The sequence below is a fragment of the Leptopilina heterotoma genome, unplaced genomic scaffold (genome assembly GCF_015476425.1).
Source record: "Leptopilina heterotoma isolate Lh14 unplaced genomic scaffold, ASM1547642v1 Lhet_174, whole genome shotgun sequence".
Lineage (NCBI taxonomy): Eukaryota > Metazoa > Arthropoda > Insecta > Hymenoptera > Figitidae > Leptopilina > Leptopilina heterotoma.
The window spans coordinates 115,483-135,285 of record NW_025110890.1 but is presented as its reverse complement, the minus strand read 5'-3'; the positions used below and the strand labels follow the sequence as shown (position 1 = coordinate 135,285).

The 19,803-nt window shown below is 25.4% G+C and overlaps 1 protein-coding gene across 2 annotated transcripts in view; it reads right to left on the bottom strand.

The window, feature by feature from the left end:
- The window catches only part of LOC122499761 (eye-specific diacylglycerol kinase), a 30,560-nt gene extending 23,457 nt beyond the window's left edge, over positions 1–7,103 (bottom strand). The window contains exon 1 of one of the 2 annotated variants that reach the window (XM_043608261.1): positions 6,166–7,103. The gene's annotated coding sequence lies outside the window, so the exon portion shown is untranslated. The remainder of the gene's footprint in view (positions 1–6,165) is intronic. The other variant, XM_043608260.1, reaches the window with a different exon arrangement.
- Positions 7,104–19,803: the final 12,700 nt, after the last annotated feature.

Sequence of the window (19,803 nt, the reverse complement as noted above, 5' to 3'; positions counted from 1 at the left end):
GCAGTGAAAAAGTTGATTTTAATAAAGATCAATCGTAATATTTTGCCAAGAAGATAATTCAACGTCTCATTAAAAGTTGAGTGCATAGAACTCGTGGAGGGGATAGGACCCTTTCGGCGTCGTACGCGCAGCGTCCCCCACTCCACGGGTTCTGTGCATTCGGTCTTCAATAAAAAAAGGCGCCAATTTGAATTTGAAAAGCAAAACCTTCCGCTTGTTTGAAATCTTTCTTTTCTCGAAATTAATTAACATCAATCTACTAGAATTTGTAATTACGATTACAAGAAAAAAAAATAAAAGCAGACGAACTTTAGCATTGAAAATTGAAATGTCACCTAAAATATTATGAGAAAAAAATGTTAAAAATAATTTAATTTTTTTCAATTAATTTTAAATCGCTTTTTATTTTTCATTTCAAGAGTTTAAAATCACTGATGCGAAAAATCTGGTAACGTAGAATTTCTCTACTTTTTGGTGGAAATTATATTTTCGTCTTGTTTTATGTTGAATAAAAATGTTAGGAGGCTATAATAGAAATGCTGAACTTGGAAATTTGTTATTCAATTTTGAAAGCAGTGACCTGCGATATTCTCAGATAACCCATTTCCATTCGAATCTGTTTAGATTTTATACAATATTAAAACTGACATATTGAAAAACGCCATTTTGAATTTTATATTCTTTCTTGTTTCTTCTATTGTCATATAATGGTAAAAATACAAATTCCTACTTTTCTCAAATTTAAAAAAAGAAGTTATATAGTTTTTTTTTAAATTTAAAAAAACAACTAATAAATTAAAATATAAAAAGTAAAAAAAAATGTAGTTAATTAAAAATAGAAAAAAAAATCAAGTTTTAAAATTTTAGAAAACTTTCTTTTCCAATAAATTACTTATGTAAGGAGTAAAAGGGGGAAAAAATTGAAAAAGAAAAATCTTGACAAAACAAAAGTTCTGTTTTGAAAAAAGAAAATGTGCTATACACTATAGTTGCGCAATACTGAGCCCTTTGAATTAAAAATCGGACCATGTTCTCAGGACTTTATTAGCTTCTTTACTGCATTTTAAAAATCCAACTGGATTTCTTTTACGATGTAGAAAATTTATGACCATTGGACGTCCTTATAAGACGTGGCAAGTTTAAAAAAAAATGTGATAAAGAAACTGTCTCCACGGAATTTTGCAAAAAAATTGCCCTCTTTTTAGTTTTTGAAAAAATATTTTTGAATTTTTTTAAAAATTTATTTATTATAAATAGTGTAAATAAAAGTAATTGTAAAATAAATTTGTAATTACAATTATAAAATAAAATTATAATCATAAAATATAATTATAACTATAAATTCAATCTATAAATTTTAAAATAATTAACTTTGACAAAATGGGATTCAAGAAAAAAATTAATTTTAAAATAAAAAAAATTTATTTAATAAAAAAAAATTTATAAATTTTAATTTATTTTTTTTTTTAATTTTTATTTTTTTTAATTTTTTTTTTTTAAATTTTATTTTTTTTTTAAAAGTAAGAAGATGAATTCTTTATTTGTACTTTAATTACACGAAACAATTTTAATTCTAATATGTCCGGTATTTGTGAATAATTTCGAGAAATTATTTCTAAACCATCAAAACAATTTCTTGTTATGACAAAAATAATCTGACAGCATCAAAAATTTTTTGGAATTTGACCAAGAATTATAATTTTATCTCGAGAAAATTTCAACAAACTTAATAAAAATTAATTTAAATTTTATAAACATAAATTATTTTAGAAAGAGAAAAAATTTTTTTCTACTAAAAATACATTTTAAAAAAGAACTTGTTTTGTTCAATAATAAATAGATTTTCGATTTCTTTTTAAAAACTAAAAAACTCTTGAAGTATACTGTAAATAATTAAAAAGCATAAAAAAAATTGTGAAATTTTAAAAACAAATCTTGACAACAAAAAATAGAATTCAGATATTTTGGATAAAAAAAATTTCTTTTTCAAAAAGAAAAATTAATAAAAGAAGAAATTAAAAAAAATTATTTGGAATTTCTTTTTGAAATTTTAATACTTTTTTCGAGTTCCAAAAAATATTTGTTTTATTTTATTTTTATTTGCGCAAAATTTGCAAATTTTCAATTTTTACTCTCAAAGAAAGAAAAAATAGAATTCGAATTCAAAAAATGCAGTAAATTTTCTTTGAAACAAAAGAAATTAATTTCAAAAATGAGTAAATTCTTTTTGAAAATCAATTTAAAAAGAAGAAGAGTTGAAGTCATTTTTATTTTCATTGAAATACACGAAACAAAAGTTGACTAATGATGAATGGAAATATTTTAAAATTTTCCCATTGAAAATCACTGCCACTATAGAAAATCAAAAAAAAGAAAAAGAAAAAAGAAAATGAAAAAGATAAAAAAAAGATCGTGAAAAGAATCTTGCGAGGGCTTTACTCGCAGGAAATTTCTCCAATCTCGCCGGAAGCTTCATCCCTCTCATTCTCTTGGAATTTCAGGAAACTCAATGCTTGAAATCCCTTCTGAACAATTGATTCGTCATTAACATACTAATTACATTTTCCATAATGCAACCATTGTTCCTGTGTGTCAATAAATCCCAAACTTTGATTCAATCAATTTAAAGATATATGTCGACTTTTTTGAAAAAAATTTCAACTTAATTATAACATTTTGAAACGAAAAAATTTCCTATTGGAAAAGAAAAGTTTGCTTCTTTTTTCAAATTTGAAAATTATAAAATTACAATAAACTTTTAAAAAGTATATAGAATTTTTAAAGATTTGCTTTCATTTTAGAAAAATTATTTTTGCTTCTTTTTAAATATTTTTGATGAACGTTAATTGAATCCGAATTTTGATTAAAATCCCAAAGAAGTATAAATTCTGTACATTTTTTCCGCTTTTTCTCTTATGTACAAATTTTTAGTATTCTATTTAAAAAAGTGGTTTCTTTGAAGTATTTTTGATTTTTAATTTCCTGAATTAGTTTTGCTTTTTTAATCCGAATTTTGGTTAAAATCCTAATTTTTAAAAAAAAAACCATCCATAGTATTCTGTTTAAAAATCCGTGGTTTCTTTTAATGTTTTTTCTTATTTTTAATTTTCTTAATTAGTTTTGCTTTTGAATCCAAATTTCGGTTAAGATCCGAATTTTGAAAAAAAAAATCTCTCCATGTATTCTCTCTTTAGTATTCTATTTAAAAATATGGTTTCTTTTAAATAATTTTAAAATTTTTAATTTTCTGAATTAGTTTTAAATCCGAATTTTAATTTAAATCCCAATTTCGAATTTCTCTCTATGAGTGGATAGTTTTAAAATATTCAAGATATCTTTACTCCTTTGTTTTTAGAAATAAAAAATATTATCTTCTTTATTACATTTTTTAATTATTTTTTCCATTGAAACCAAAATTTTTGTTAAAATCCGAATTTTCAAAAAAACTTGACTCCCGAAAAAGTTTGTTTACCTTTTCAGATGAAAACATTTTTTTGTTTTCATCTACAAAGAAATGGTTTTAGCTTCCTTATTACGATGGTAAGTTACTTTTTTATTTTTTTTTCTTCAATATTAAATCCGAATTTTGTAAGTAAATCCCAATTTTCAAAAAAAAAAAAAAAATTTTTTTAATTTTTACTTGTTTTGTTTATGGATTTTGCTTTCTTTTTACGCTTCTTACATTGTTCCGACTATTAAATCAACTTTTTCATTTTTTCCTAAAATCCCAATTTTGAAATATTTCTTTCTCTCTTTGTGTGTGGCGTGTTTTATGAAAGAATCTTTACTGCTCTTTTTATGATACATATCAGAAAATTGAATTTCGCTCTCCCTTTATAATACGCTTCTAAAATTCTCTCGTTATTAAAAACAAATTTTGATTAAAATTTCTAAAATTTCTGAAGCTTTTTTGAAAATATTTTTATGTACTTAAAATATATTAATTTTAAATATTTTTAAAGTTAAACTTTTTTTTTAAAGTTTGATTCAACTTTCTCTAAAGATCTTGCTGTTCTTTTCAAAGTATCAACAACATTTTTCTCTGTTTACCTTTTTTTATTCTTTACTCGAAAAATTCTTTTTTCCTTCGAATCCCAATGTTTAGTTAAAATCCCAATTTTGACAAATATCCCTTAGTGTTCCGTGTTTCAAGAAGAATCTTTCTTAGATCAAAATATTTGATTTGGGAGTATCTTTTTAAATATTTCTCTAGATTCCAAATTTCAAAGAAAATCCTAATTTTGAAAAATATTTTTTTTTAATTATATTTTTAGAAGAGACTAAAACTGCTGAAAAATACTTTCGTTAAAGTCATTATTGTTTTGTTTACATCAACAGAAACTGTTTTTTTTCTAAAATTTTCAAAAATTTACCTGGAAATCCGAATTTTGGTTTTAGAAGAATTGAATTTAAAAATTATATTTTTTGCCTTAAATCTCAATTTTTTCTTCTTAAAATTTCTATTTTTAGAAAACATTCTTTTCTTTCGATGGTTTAACTTAAGTTTTTAATCAGTTTATAATTACGTTTCTTAGTTGTTGCTCGAAACTTTTTTCGAATTTCGAATCCGAATTTTTAGGCTAAAATCCCAATTTTAAAAATTATTTTTCATCCTAACAGTATTTGTGACAGAATCTTTTTTACATCGCAAAATATCTGTTTTTTGGGTTATCTGTTAGGTATACTTAAAATGATTCGCTAGAATCCGAATTTTGAACAAAATCCTAATTTTTAAAAATCTTTTATTTTTGGTCTGTTTCAGGAAATTTAAAATACTAAAACTACTTTGTTTGGTAAAAAAAATCACTGCTTTGTTTACATAAACAGAAAATGTTTTCTTTCAAAATTTTTCAAAAATCTATCTGGAAATCCGAATTTTGGTTTTCGAATTGCATTCAAAAAAATTTTTTTTAAACTTTTAGCCTTAAATCTCAAGTGACATTATTTTTTCTGTATTGAAGTTTCACATCAGTTCTGAGGATTATTTTTTAAATAATTATGTTTTTTAATTATTGCTCGAAACTTTTTAGGAATTTTGGTTTCTAATTTTTTGATAAAATCCAAATTTTGAATTATTCTTTTCAGTGCAGTTTTTGTAAACAGAATTTACGAATAATCTTTCCTAACATCAATGCAATTATTTGATTTTGGTTTTTTTCGAGTGTTTTTAAAATTATTCTCTAGATTTCGAATTTGAAAACAAAATCCTAATTTTGAAAAATCCTTTTGTCAAATGTTTTTAGGGAAACAAAAATATTAAAGTTACTTTGTTTATTCAAAATCACTGCTTTTTTTAAGTAAACAAAAACCTATTTTAGAATTTTTAAAAATTCAGTTTTAGATCCGAATTTTGGTTTTAGAATTTAATTTTAAAATAGTTCTTTTTTTAAATCATAGCTTTAAATCTCAAGTAATATTTTTTTTCCTTTTAATGAAGTTTCACATCCGTTCATGATAAGAATGTTTAAATAATGATGTATTTTGAAATATTATCCCTCGAAACTTTTCCCTTGAATCCCAAATTTTTGGGTTAAAATCCCAATTTTGAAAAATATCAACGATTCTCGTGAAAGTCTTTATTTCTTAAATATCTGATTCTGTATTTTTTCCGAATGTTTTTAAAATGATCCGACAGATTTCGAATTTTTAACAAAATCCTAATTTTGAAAAATTTTTTCACAAAAAATTTGACCAAATTGTTTTTTAAAATTGTTTTTTTCAAATGTATAGATAACTAAACATTCTAAAATTATTTTGTTCGGTATAAAAAAATCACTGCTTTGTTTACATAAACAAAAAACCCTTTCAACTATTTTAAAAGTACCGGTAAATCCGAATTTTTGCTTTTTGAATTTCACTAAAATCTTTTCTCTAAAAATTTAATCTTTTTCAAAATTCCAACTCTCAAAATGACATTTCTCTTTCTTTAACACTTAAATTAAGTTTCACAGCATTAGTCCAGGGTAACATTATTTAAATAATTATGAGTAATTAAAATCCAATAATTAGTTCTTCAAAAAGAAAAAAAAATATAGTTAACAACTTTAGCATCAAAGTTCCTTTTCAAATTAAATCATGACGTCAAAATTTCAAAAGCTAATGTTAATTCCGTTTCGAGAAAAGATAGAGATAGAAGGAAAGAGAGAGAGAGAAAGAGAGACTGACAAGGATCCTGGAAGGTGGGGTCCTTTGCAGAGCGAGGGATTGCCTCAGGTGGTCTCCATATCCCGCGTGGGTCTTCGATCCTGGCAAACACACTAACCGACCCGGCTCTATATATGCGGAACGAACAAAACAAGTTTTGCAAAACAAAAAAAGAAAAAATCAATTTAAAATTGAGATTTATTTAAAACCACGGGTTTGTTGTTATTATTAAAACCACGGTATTTGAATATTTCTTTTTAAATATCGAAATATTGGTAATATTTCAAAAACCAAAGTCTTGAGGCTTGTTGCTTTTTTTTTGCGTAAAGCAAAATCAAGCCTTTCGGGAGAGGAAAAAAAAAATAAAAAACACCCCGTGGAGAATAATCGTGCGGTTACAGGGTGGACTTGTCGCACAACTGACCAGGGTTCGGTTTGTTCAGTGGGCCAATAGCGAGGGGGTGCCCAATAAGCCACTGGCTTCTTTCCTTGCTCCGCTCAACGTTGCTGCTTCCATTCCTCTTGATCCCATCCCCTCTGTACCTCTCAATTCCCTCTTTCGGTCAGGCATGCGCCCTTTCAAATGACTGAAAACACTTGCAGCACACACACACACACACACACACACAGATACACACATTTATATATAGTGACGCACAACGAGGAACTCGAGATTCCTGCTGCTGGCTCGCCTGCTGGTAATTTCTATATCTATATACATAGAAAATGTCGCACGTGCATATGAACGACTCTTTGGATGTGCCAGGGTGAGCCCCCGGAGTGGCGTAAGCAACACGTCATACACGGAATTCGCCACTTTTGCTCATTGTACTTTTTTTTCTCCCTCCCTCTCTCTCTCTCTCTCTTGCACCTCTCCAAACAGACTCATTTTTAAGTTTATGAATGATTAACATCTGGTCCAATTTCTATCGCACAAATATGGAACAATGATAGACAATAATAACTTCAGTCAGATTAGTCGAAAAAGAAGGTTTTATTTCAGGACCGCAATTTTTTTTTTTTGCTTAAACCCTTTCTTTATTTTGGGGTCAAAATAAAGGGCTTAATTTTTGGTACTTCGAACTCTGTCGGGAAAGCAAAATATTTTTGCAAAATAGGTGCAAAAAATCAGTTTTTTTGAAAATTAGCGTTTTCCATTACATTTCAGGGGTAAAAGGAGTTAGTATAAAAAAGAAAGTGTATAAAATTCTGATCAATTTACAAAAAAAGTGAACCCTGTAGCTCAAAAATTGACCGAGATATGCCCTTTGCAAAAAACCGGTTTTTTTTTCTTGATTAGCCAAAATTCGTTATTTTTCAGTTTTTTCAGAACTACTTCTAAACTAATGATTTTTTTTTAAAATTGACATAGGAAAAAAAATTAAATAAATAAAAAATTAAAAAAAAAAAAAAATTAAAAAATAAAAATATTATATAATATAATAATATAATATAATAATAATAATAATATAATATAATATATAATAATATATAATAATAATAATAATAATAATTAATAAATTATTATTAATTATTATTTATATATTAAAAATATTATATTATATTATATTATTATATTATTATATATTATATTATTATTATTATTATTATTATTATTATTATTATTATTATTATTATTATTATTATTATTATTATTATTATTAATTTGACTGGACTATATATGGAGAACAAGAAATTTTATAGGACTAGAAAAAAAATATATCGCGATTTATGGTAACAGTGATTTTTTTTCAATAATTTTCTACATTGAAATTGTGTAAATATCTATACCCTACGCCTGGGGGTAGATTCCGTATATTACTATCCTACATTCCACTTTTCGTATCCCACTTCTGCAAAATGGGAAATATTTGTACTAACTTGAGTTAGTTGGATTTTTTTAAATCAAATTGCAGCTCTTTTATTAAAGAATAGAGTTTTTTTCGAAAACACGGATGTACTCAGAATTTTTTTGAATGTATTTCTGATTTAGAAAAAATTTGTGTTTAAAAAAACGTCGCTGGTCTTGTAAATTTATTTTCACAATTTTTGGGGCAAATATCAAATTTGAGCTGTTTTCATTAAATTGGAGCTTTTTGTATTAAAGATGAGCTTTTTTCAAAATACGGATTTACTCAGAACGACGCTAGTCTTGACAACTTTATTTTCACTATTTTTGGAATCGAATATCAAATTTGGGCTTTTTTTATCAAATTGGAGCTTTTTTATTAAAGAAGATCTCTTTCCGAAACACTGAGAAACTAAAACCTTTTTTAGAAATTATTTTCTAATCAGAAAAAAATTGTGTCTTAAAAAACGACGTTTGTCTTGTAAATATATTTTCACAATTTTTTGGGTGAAATATCAAATATTAGCTTTTTCCCCCAAATTGCAGCTTTTTTACTATAAAGAAGCTCTTATTCCGAAACACGGATGTAGTTAGATTTTTTTTAGAATTTATTTCCGATTCAGAAAAAATTTGTATATCCTGATAAGCGACGATGATCTTGTAAATTTGTTATCACAATTTTTTGGGTCAAGTATCAAATTTGGCTTTGTTTTCATCAAATTAGAGCATTTTTTAATTTACACTGGTCTTGACAACTTTTTTTCATCAAATTGGAACTTTTTGTATTAAACATGAGCTTTTTCCAAAACACGGATTTACTCAGAACGACGCTGGTCTTGACAATTTTATTTTCACTATTTTTGGAATCGAATATCAAATTTGGGATTTTTCATAAAATTTGAGCTTTTTTTTATTAAAAAAGTAAAAAAACCATTACACTGGTCTTGACAGCTTTTATAAAACAATTTTTGGAGTCGAATATCAAAATTGGGCTTTTTTCACCAAATTGGAGCTTTTTATAGTAAAAAAGAGCTTTTGTCAAAACATGAAAGTACTCGGAACTTTTTTAGAATTTATTACAGATTCAGAAAAAAATTGTATGTTGAAAAATGACACAGAGGTATTTAGAACTTTTTTTTAGAATTTATTTCCGATGCAGAAAAAAATTATATATCTCGAAAAATGACGCTGGTCTTGTAAATTTATTTTTACAATTTGTGAAGCCGAGTATCAAATTTGGGAATTTTTTTATCAAATTGCAGCTTTTTTTATTAAAGAAGAACTTTTTCTAAAACACGAATTCTGCAAGTTTTTTTATTTTAATAATACTTTAACATTTCTATTATGATTAAAGTCTAATGATAAGCTTTGTTGCAATTTTTTTGTAAAACGCGTATTCCAATCAAGTTTTGCAAATAAATTGCAACAAAGTTTATTATTAGACTCTAATCATAATAGAAATGTTAAAATAATATTAAAATAAAAAAACTTGCAGAATTTCCATGGAATCTCTACGAAAATTCCATTGAGAATAAGTTGCATGGAAATTTCTACGGGTACTTCTATGGAATTTTTCGACGTGGGTACTTTTTGAATGTAACACATTAATTTCGTTCATAGTCTCAGATGAAGAGCATTTTTAAATACGAAGCAAAAAATAAAGAAGACATTGTATAGTGATTAAAAAATTAGTAGGTAATTATTTTAAATTAATTGAAGGTGTTAAACCTATTAAAAATCACTTTCAAGTGGTTAAAAGGCATATTGTGTTTAAAAATTCTATAACAGATTGAATTTAGCAATTAAGTTGTGAAAATTGTGAATAGAAATAAAAAAATGTTACATTTTTAAAAAATTGTAAAAGAACTATAGTGATTTGAAAAGTGTTTTAGTGATTGAAAAAGTTTGGTATTTTTAATATACGAATATTCATCTATACAAAAAAGAGGAATTTTTGTTTAAATTTGAAAGTATTATTTTAACTGAAAGATGAATTTTAATCTTTCTTCTTTGATTGAAATTATTTCTCTAAAATTTAAACTTTAAATACTGGAAATAAGATTTTTAAGTTGTTTTTCGTTTTTCTGAATGCATCTTCAAAATTTAAAAAAAAAATGCCATTTAATAGAAAATAAAAATACTAATAATAAAAATAATAAAAAAAAAGTGCCGATAACTGATAATATTCTGCTTACAAAGAAATGAAATCGCTCGAAAATTAGTGTACCGCGATTAATGGTCTCACGTGCATACAAGATTTATTGATTGTTTCATTAGGAAAACTATTTTGTCAAAGTTTGTTTTTATCGTTAAAAAACTTATAATATAAACGTATTTTGACGTGGAATTATTTATCTGCATAATCTTGAAGTAAAAAAAGAATAATCGAAGTCTAGAAAAGTAGACGATCATTGCTTCCTGAATACAAAATTCATTTGTTCGATAAAAATATTCCCCAAAAAATTGTGATAGATTGAAGAAATGGAATTTTTTTTATTATTATCGACATTATTATCATGACTCTTATAATTATTATCACTATATTTAGAACAAATATTCTTATTAATTTATTAAATAATTAATTAAGATAAAAGAAATTACTTTTTCAAAATTGCTTTTAAATTAAATTTTTCTTGTATTCCTGTATTATATTTACAGCAAATATGATATATATCGATTACTATCGAATCAAAATAGTATTTGATTGGTTCTTTCTATTGACCGTTTCTTTTAAGTTTTAGCGCGGAAATTTTGAAAAAATACTTTTTTACGATTTAGTTAAATTAATTATTTTAATTGAATATTAAATAAAAATATTCAATATAAATAATAATTATATTATTTAGTAATGTTATTGAACATTAATATTTAATATATAAATATTGAATTCAAAATGATTTTATAAATATATTTTTATTTTTCTATTTTAATATTGTGGAAAAAAATTTTTCTCTTTTTCTTTATTGGGCTATTTAGTAATATCAATAAACAACTAATGTGCTTCTAAAGTCCCACAATAAATTTTTCTCAGAGGAAATAATAATAAATAAAATACATATATGTATATAATGAATTGTTAATTTATGTATATATATTGATGTTTTATGTGTAATAAAAGGAAAACTATCGCCTTCTAATGGACGATAAGATGTCACGCGAACATTTTTTTTCATCTCCGAGAAACATGAAATAAGAATTTATCACTTTAGTCGTCAATATTTTCACAAAAAATGAATTCAAAATCATTTTCAATACTTTTGACATCAAGTTCTCAAGATTTAATTCTATTAATTAATTTATTCGCATTAATTGATTATTACAAATTTGTAATAATAATATTAATAATAATTATTATTATTTTTAATTTTCTTCTTTATTTTTTAATTATTTACCACTAGTTTTTACTATTATTTATTAAATATTATTTTTTTGATTTATTTTCTTTTACTATTTTTAATATTTACTGATTTTTATTACTTTATTATTATTTTAATTTATTGTTATTAATTTATCATTATTTATTACTATTAAATTATTATTTTTTCTTTACCACTATTTTATTATTCTTTTTCTTTATTTACCTATTTTATCAAATTACTTATTTATATTTTTGTATTATTCTCTGATTTTTATTACTTTATTATTTGTAATTTATTAATTTCTTTTTTTTCATAAATTTTCTTATATTTTCTTTTTATTATTTACTGATTTTCATTGCAATTATGATTAAAATATTCAAAGACGATAATTTTTATTTTCGTATTATTAAAAAATTTTTTTTCCAGTAGTCGTTAGAATATTGAACGATTTTTTAATTAATTCGTGACTTGCTTTTAAAATTATTTGAATATAATCACTTTTTTTTATATATTATCATTTTATGTATTAAACAAATTTTTTTTCAATCAGTTTTTCCTCAAAATCACATGAAAAAAAAATCAAAAAATAATATGAGATGAAACTATTGAAATTGATTGTTTTATATTATTATTCATTGCACGAAATTCGTTTTTTGTTATATAGAGATTACAGAAACTTTTCTTTCCAATCCAAGCAATTTATTATAATCGATTTTTGCATTTATTCGATTCATATATTTCTTTCTCTCTCTCTCTATATATATACACAGAAGAGAATAAAGAAAGGAAATAAAAAAATGAAGGCAGAAAAATGTAAAAGAAAAATAACGATAAACTTAGGAAATATTTGAAAAATTGCAAAATTTTGATAAAAGAATTTTCAACAATGAAAAAAATTATTGAAAACATTTTTCTCTCTATTAAGCAATTTTTACCCTTATTAAATATTTCTAAACTATGCGAGAAAAGAATACGCATAACTTTTACTGTTCCTCAGCAATTTTTCTGCAACATTTCATTATTATTATTATTATTATTATTATTTTGTTGAAATAAATTTTTGTAGAAAGCCATATAATTTAAATAATAAAGATTTTAAACTATTTTTTTTTGGCCTAATGGCCATTAGGTCTTTAGGCCAAACAAAAAAGTTTTAGATCTTTATTATTTATTTTTATTATTAATATTATTATTATTATTACCTATTTATTTATTTTTCCATTTATTTTCTGATTTATTAAAAAAAACGTGACGAGCCCTTTCGTATTATTAGATTATTATTTGGAAAACTAAAAAATTTTCTTTAAAAAAATAAATAAAACTAAAAGACTTGAATATTACCCCTAAAGATGCAACATTTTTCTCCGTATTCGGCTAAAGAAGAAAAAAAATACAATAAAAATAGAAACCATAGTTGAAATTATTGTGGACCTTAGTCGGTTTGAGTGTTTTGTTTCCGCAAGGGTTGTTTTGCATGAAAATAAGCCTTCGCGTGTAAATAGAGGAGAGCTTCCAGTTCGAAATAACATGAGTACTTCAATAAAAGAAAGAGAAAATGTATTATTGATCGAACATGAACAGCGCAACCTCGCAAAAAAAAATATATATATACATACCGATATTCTCGAAATTCAAATAAAAAATTGTTTTTCTATATATAGAACCTGAAAAAAGAGATTATATAAAAGATTTATATTTTAAAAACTTCGAAAGATTTTAGAAAAAAAAAATTGTCCTCTCTTTCAACATATGTATCTATATATCATTAAATATAAAGTGAGCTTTTAACTGCACTTTGACCCTTTGATATTTGACCTTATTTATTTTTTAAGGTTATGTTTGCGCTCCCGCAAATTGTGAACTGTGACCTAAATTTGGAAAAAAATTTTTTTGTTTGACTTTCAACATTTGTTTTAATTCTCTTATTATTACATGTTCGGCTCATTTTTTTTTATCATATTTTGACCTAATTTTTAAGGTTATGTTTGCCACTTAACAATTTTAAATTTAGTGGGAAAAAAAATTTTTTCTGAAAAAAAATTCATCGTACGAAAAATTTCTTTTAATGAAAAATGATACTCCGACAAGAATTTCTTTTTTACTGACCGAGAAAAAAACTTCCTTTTTTTTGTGGTCATTAACTATTGTTTGACGTGAGAAAGATCAGCCTAAAAACAGAAAACGTTTTATCTTTTGGACGGGGATTTTGATATGTGATCTCTGAAGGAAAAACGAGCTTTTTTCTACATAATAATAAATTGCCTTTTTCTCATTGAATAAATATTTTCCTTTTTTTTTTTTTTTTTGAATTTGAAGAATGCATGTATAATATAAGAGTTATTTTTAATTCTCTTTCTCTCGTTGCACTTGACGATTAATTTCCCCTTGGAAAAAAAACCAGTTTCTTTTATATATGTAAGTACCTACATTGTGTGTTCTTCTTCTCAGGTAATAATCGACAAAAATCGTGTGTTGGATATTTAAAGTTAGATAGATCGAAAGAGAGGTAAAATTTTAGTTTTGAATCTTAATTATTATTTGAAAAAAAATTTTTTTTTTTTTGAGAAAATTTTGTTGTTGTTGACGAAAATAATTTTCGTGTCATGTCAGTAACAGAAATCGGACTGATATCTGACTGTTAGGAAAGGTCCTTATTTACTGCTCAACGCCTGTCAGTTTAATAGTTTGGAACGACGCAAATTGATGAGCTAATGTCAGTCAGAAAGCTCCTATATGGCTGAACTCATCTCTAGCGTTCAATACACGAGCCTCCATCACTAATAGGTCTAGTACGTAATAGAGATCCTCGTCTCTAAATTGCTGTCAATGGTTCGAATACAGAAATGCACTTTTATTGCTTTCACGTGTCGATATATTTAGTTCCAAGTTTATATTTCTAAACCTTAGAATTCAAAAATTTATGAAAAACTGATAATATTTCGAAATCAGGTTCTTATTGTAAATTTTCTTCCACTTGAGTATTTAAAATTTTTAAGGGGACACCTCCAGTTGCAATGTATAAAAATTTTTAATATTTAGTTCAAAATTTATAAATCTAACCTCAAAATATTAAAAAACTTGAAAAATGACAAATTTTCGAAATTAAGTTCTTGTAAATTTTCTTCTGCTTAAGTATTATAAATTTGGAGGGGGGTACCACTAGTTGAATATTGTTATTGGATCATCTGAAATCAATGAAATAAAAAAATTTCATTATAGTTTCCGTATAGACATAATAATTATTCACTTACTTTATTACAGCAGCCTTCCTTCGAGATTCAGAGAGGGGACGCGGATTTCCTTCTCCCTCTCATTACCCCCACTCCTGTGTAACTTTCAGGCGGAGCGTAAACGCCGGAGTGGGGCAATGAGAGTAAGAGAGAAATACACGAATTTCCTTCTCTCTCTCATTGTCCCCACTCTCCCGCTCCTACTGAATAGCCACGCCCCCAAAAGGGAATTACACCATTTCGATTAGTTATTCATCAAAAAATCATTTAAAAAGAAGAGGAAAAAGAATATAATTGTCATCGCGTCGCCATCGAGTAATTATATAGGTAAGCGCAGAAATTATTATAATATTTGCATTTGAACATTTTAACAGCTATTCATCCAGAATTCCACAAAGTGCATTAGTTTCAATTATCCGTCTACTTTTCTTCAAAGTTAAAGTTTATTTTCTGTTAATATTCATTGGTGAAATTGATTATCGGAAAATTGGCTCGGAACACACACTCTCGAGGCGCTTACAATTTTTTCCTTATTCTATCCTTTCTCAGAAAATTAATTTTTAAATATCATTACACTGCTATTATGTTGTTCTACTATCTACTTATTACTAAAATATTAAATTTTTCTTTCGCGATATTATTTCCTATCGTGTATATTAAATTTATATTTTTTAATTCGAAAACAGTAAGTTATTTTTATACAAAAAGTAAAATTAATAATAAAATAAAAGTAAATAAAATCAATTCTAAAAAGAATTAATTTATTAAATAACAAATTTTAAAATAAATACTTTTTTGGAAATTATTTCCAATAATTAAATTTTTCTTGATAAGAAATTAAAAATCGAATTTTAAAATATAATTTCCCGGGAATTGTAAAATTACAGAATTAGAGTCACGTATTTTTTTTGCTATTTTTATTACTAGAAAACTAAAAAATGAATGTGAGATGAAAATGTCAAAAACTCTTATGGTTGTCACATGAATGAGAAGAGAGAGGGAAGAAGTGCTTTGAAAGGAAAGAATCTACAAAAAGAATATCTCAAAGTGAGAAATTTTTGCTTAAACTGAACGTAACAATTATCGTATATATCTGAAATATTGGCGAATAAAAAAGTGCGCGTTACATTTTTTATAAAGTGCATGCTAAATTTTCATAAAAACCTAGTTAAATTTTCATAAACCCCACGTTATAAACCACAAGAAGTAGAATTTCTTCTCTTACATTTATTTTTCTCAGATGTTGTTTTAAATTCTATTACTTGTCGTTTTCTTTTGAGAAAATTCTCTTTATACTCATATCCTTTTTTTGGACTTTCATGTTTTTTCTTTCTCATATTTTATTTGACTGTCGTATACTTTCAAGTATCTTTTTTTTATTTTACTTAACTTTGTCATAAATTCCAAGAGTTTTTTTTTCATAATTTATATTTGACTTTGTCGTGTTTTTTAAAAAGGAAACGTATTCTAAGATTATATTTCTTTATACATAAATAGGCAATTTTTAGTGTAATTTTTTTTTTGAAATGTAAAACGATGATTACTGTTATCTTTTTAGTAATTTAGTTCCATTTTCTTGTTGACATGTTAGTGACACTTTTTTTCAACTTTTTTTTTTTTATTGTCGAGCAGTAAATACGTGTACGTTTATGTGGCACTAACAACAGAAATAAAATGAAACTACCATCCCTGTTCAGGGTAATACAGAAGCAAAATTGGATTTTACTTTATAACAGGTTGGTAAATTAGATTTTAGTTAAAAAAAATATTAAAAACAGTAGCAAAAAATAAAAAAAAATTTTTTTTTTGAGAAATTTTGTAGTGTAATTTCGTTAGATGTTTTTTAAAAATTTTCAATTTGTTCGAGAAATTATTCGGTTTTTGAAGGAGAAAAAAATGGTTTATGAAATATCGTAAAATTAAAGTTCTGCATGTTATGACACAAGTATGTAAAATATGTAAATTTTGAAATTACATTTCATGTCATTAATTAAAGTACCTGACATTATGTCCTACCACCACTTTCTTTTTTGCATATAGTGTCACATACCGTAAAAAATTATAAATGAAAAACGATTTCTTTTTTTCTTAAAAAAAAATAACGTCCCTTTTTACCAGCAGTCGTATTTTCACTCCTTATTTGTACAAACAATTAAAATCTTTTAAGAAAAAAGTATAATTTTAGAGATAAATGAAATTTTTTTAAAAAATGTAGGTAATAATTTAATTTTCTATAGAAAAAAAGATCGAAAATAAAAATGTAGAACACTTTCGTATACATGAAATTCACTTCTAAATAGAATTGTTCCATTACACGAGTAGAATTTACAATTTATTGCATTTACACACGCGTAGTGCAGAGATTTTCCGTGGAAAAAAATTTTTTTTTTGTTTACTGAGAAAAAGAACCGTTTTGTTTGTGAAGTGAATTTGCATTGAATTTGGAATTTTTTTTTTATAATTAAATTTATCTTTACAGTGAAAATTTGTGATCCTGAATTATTCATATATTTTTAATAGTATTTGTTTTTTTTTCTAAATGTGACATTCGAGGAAAATTTACATTTTAAACGATATGTTTACGCACGATCGATTTTCTTGTATAGAAAAAAAAGAAAGGAAAAAAAAGCTTTTTTCAGATTTCGATCTTGAAAATTAGTATAGCGAAATGAAACCTTAATTTTCTAATTATGTAGAATTTTTGTGCATTTTAAATTTTTTTAAATTTATTTATTTTCATGGCTACCTTTCACTACCCCATGCACAACAGTCTTACTATCAACCAAGCTTTTCCTATTTTTTCATTTTTAATTCAAAACACTTGCCCCTTATTCTTTATCGTTACCCATTTTAGATCATCTACCCTCACATTAACCATATCTTCGGAACCCCACTCATATATTTTCCGATAGCTTTCAACAGTCTAATGTTAACATTCACTCCTATCCTTGCAATCAGTTTTTCCAACTTTATTCAATAATGTATTTTTCATGCCTCTAGTCACTATTTTAACGAAAATAGAATTCAATTTATTATATTTTAAACACTGTACGGGCTTCAAATTTATATTTGAAAATTATTAGTAATGTTAGGCACAAAAAATTTTTGATACGGTCCTGACGACTCATCCGTTTGTGCAGCGCACGCGTCCCCCCTCCAAGGCAACTAGTTTCGCGCCCCCCCCCCCCCACCATAGCAGGAAGAGTATATAAGCATGACCAGCACAGGTCCCATTGAGTCGATGCGCGTCCACCGTAGTGATAGGGTTATTCTTTTAAACAGAAAGAGAGAGAGAGAGAGAGAGAGAGAGAGAAATTTGGCCGAAACTGTGAAATGATTACTTACTTGATTTTTAGAAATTAATTTAATATTTATTTTTCTAGGAAACTAATTATCACCAGCTGAAGTGGAGTCATGGATCTAGAGGCCAGTAATCAAAAGCAGAAGAGAAAGAAGGAAGAAAGTGTTGCTACTTCATCAGTATGATTTCGATATGTATATCGAACGTCATTTGGTGCAAGTTTGGCAAATGTGCTGCAGTGAAAAAGTGGTTTTTAATAAAGATAAATCGTAATATTTTGACAAGAAGAAAATTCATTACCCCATTTTGCAGTACATGTAAGTTTAAAAAGGCTACTTTTGGTTTTAGGCTAAAAAAACTTTTATAGTTTAAGGCTATTTTTAACACCACTTATACTATACTTAAAAGCCTCCTTTTTATCATCAAATTATTACTCACCATTCGGAATTTTTAAAATCTATGATTAGATCAAAACAAAAATGAAATAAATTTTTTTTTTCAATTTCCCATCTTTCTCAAGCACGGTACTAATTAATTTTGCATTTTAATTAATACCTAATTTATCGCAGTTAATGAGTGGTAAACTTTTTCAGTGATTAGCAAGCGCGTACTTTGAGGGTTTTGAAATCATGTGAAAAATGTATAAAAGAAGATAAAAAAAAGAGAGTGATAAAACGATGCAATTTAACTTTGAAATCCTTTGATGCAATTGACCTTAACTTATATATAACTATATATCCTCTCTGAGAAAAACTGTTGTATCTGTGATTGTAAAAGAAAAGGAAATATATATTTGTTTGCAAAAAAAATAATGAAATCAGGTCATGGCAATTTAATCCGACAAAGGGAATATTTTTCTCCCACTTCTGTTCACCCCCCACCATTAAAAAAAAGTAAAGTACAAAATTTAATTAAAATAGACATCGCTAATTAAATTACTGACATGCATTATATTTAATTAATAATTAATACGACCTTATTTAATGTATTTCGATAATATTTCTCTCTGTCGATTAGCAAAACGAAATGAAAAACAATGTTAAAAAATGTTTTATTTTTACTTGAAAAACATTTTTTATTTCCTACCATTGGAAAACATATCTAAATATTTATTTTATTAGAAAAAACAGTAATTTTTGAATAAATAATAATAGAGAATAAATCAATATTTTCTCGAGTGTAATATTTCGAATTCAATTTGAAAACTCAATTTTCAAATCATAGATTTTAATAAGATAAATTTAAGAAAAAGAAACAAGAAAGGATGATGAATATTAGATGAGTTTCGAGAAGGTTAAAACTCCGGGGGTAACTTTAGTCGAATTGAATGAGATGATAAAGTTATATGTATATTCCACTTGTTGAAGACTTCAATTATTATCAATCAACAATTACTTAATTACGCTGTTCGAAACACTTGGAAGGGGAAGCGGGGGACAGAGAGGATTTGTTTACCTACACTTCAATTTAATTATATGATATTTCGAGTTTTCCTTGTACCATATTTCTCATTAAACTAATGAACATGTTAGATGAAATTCTGCGCTGGTAATTTTTTATTTTTCTTCTCATTTAGGGTGCTTTTGTTTTCCGTATTTATTGTTTGTTTTGAATTTTCTACTTTTTCTCATTTTTTAAAATTCTTTTCTCTCTATTTAACTTGAAAGCGTTTTTTTTATTTTTATTTAAAATTTGTTGTTTTTTTCGTTATTAATAATTTTATATTATTCACTTTATTATTTATATTTCACAATAAATATATTTAATTATTCATGAAATTTTTAACGTCCGTTTAATTACTTTGTTGCTGAAGTATATTTTACGAGGCTTTTATACGGATTTATTTTATTTACTAGTTGATACCTAAGAAGCAAAAAAATTTGAGGTTATGTTTATAATTTTTAGAGGAAAAATACAGAA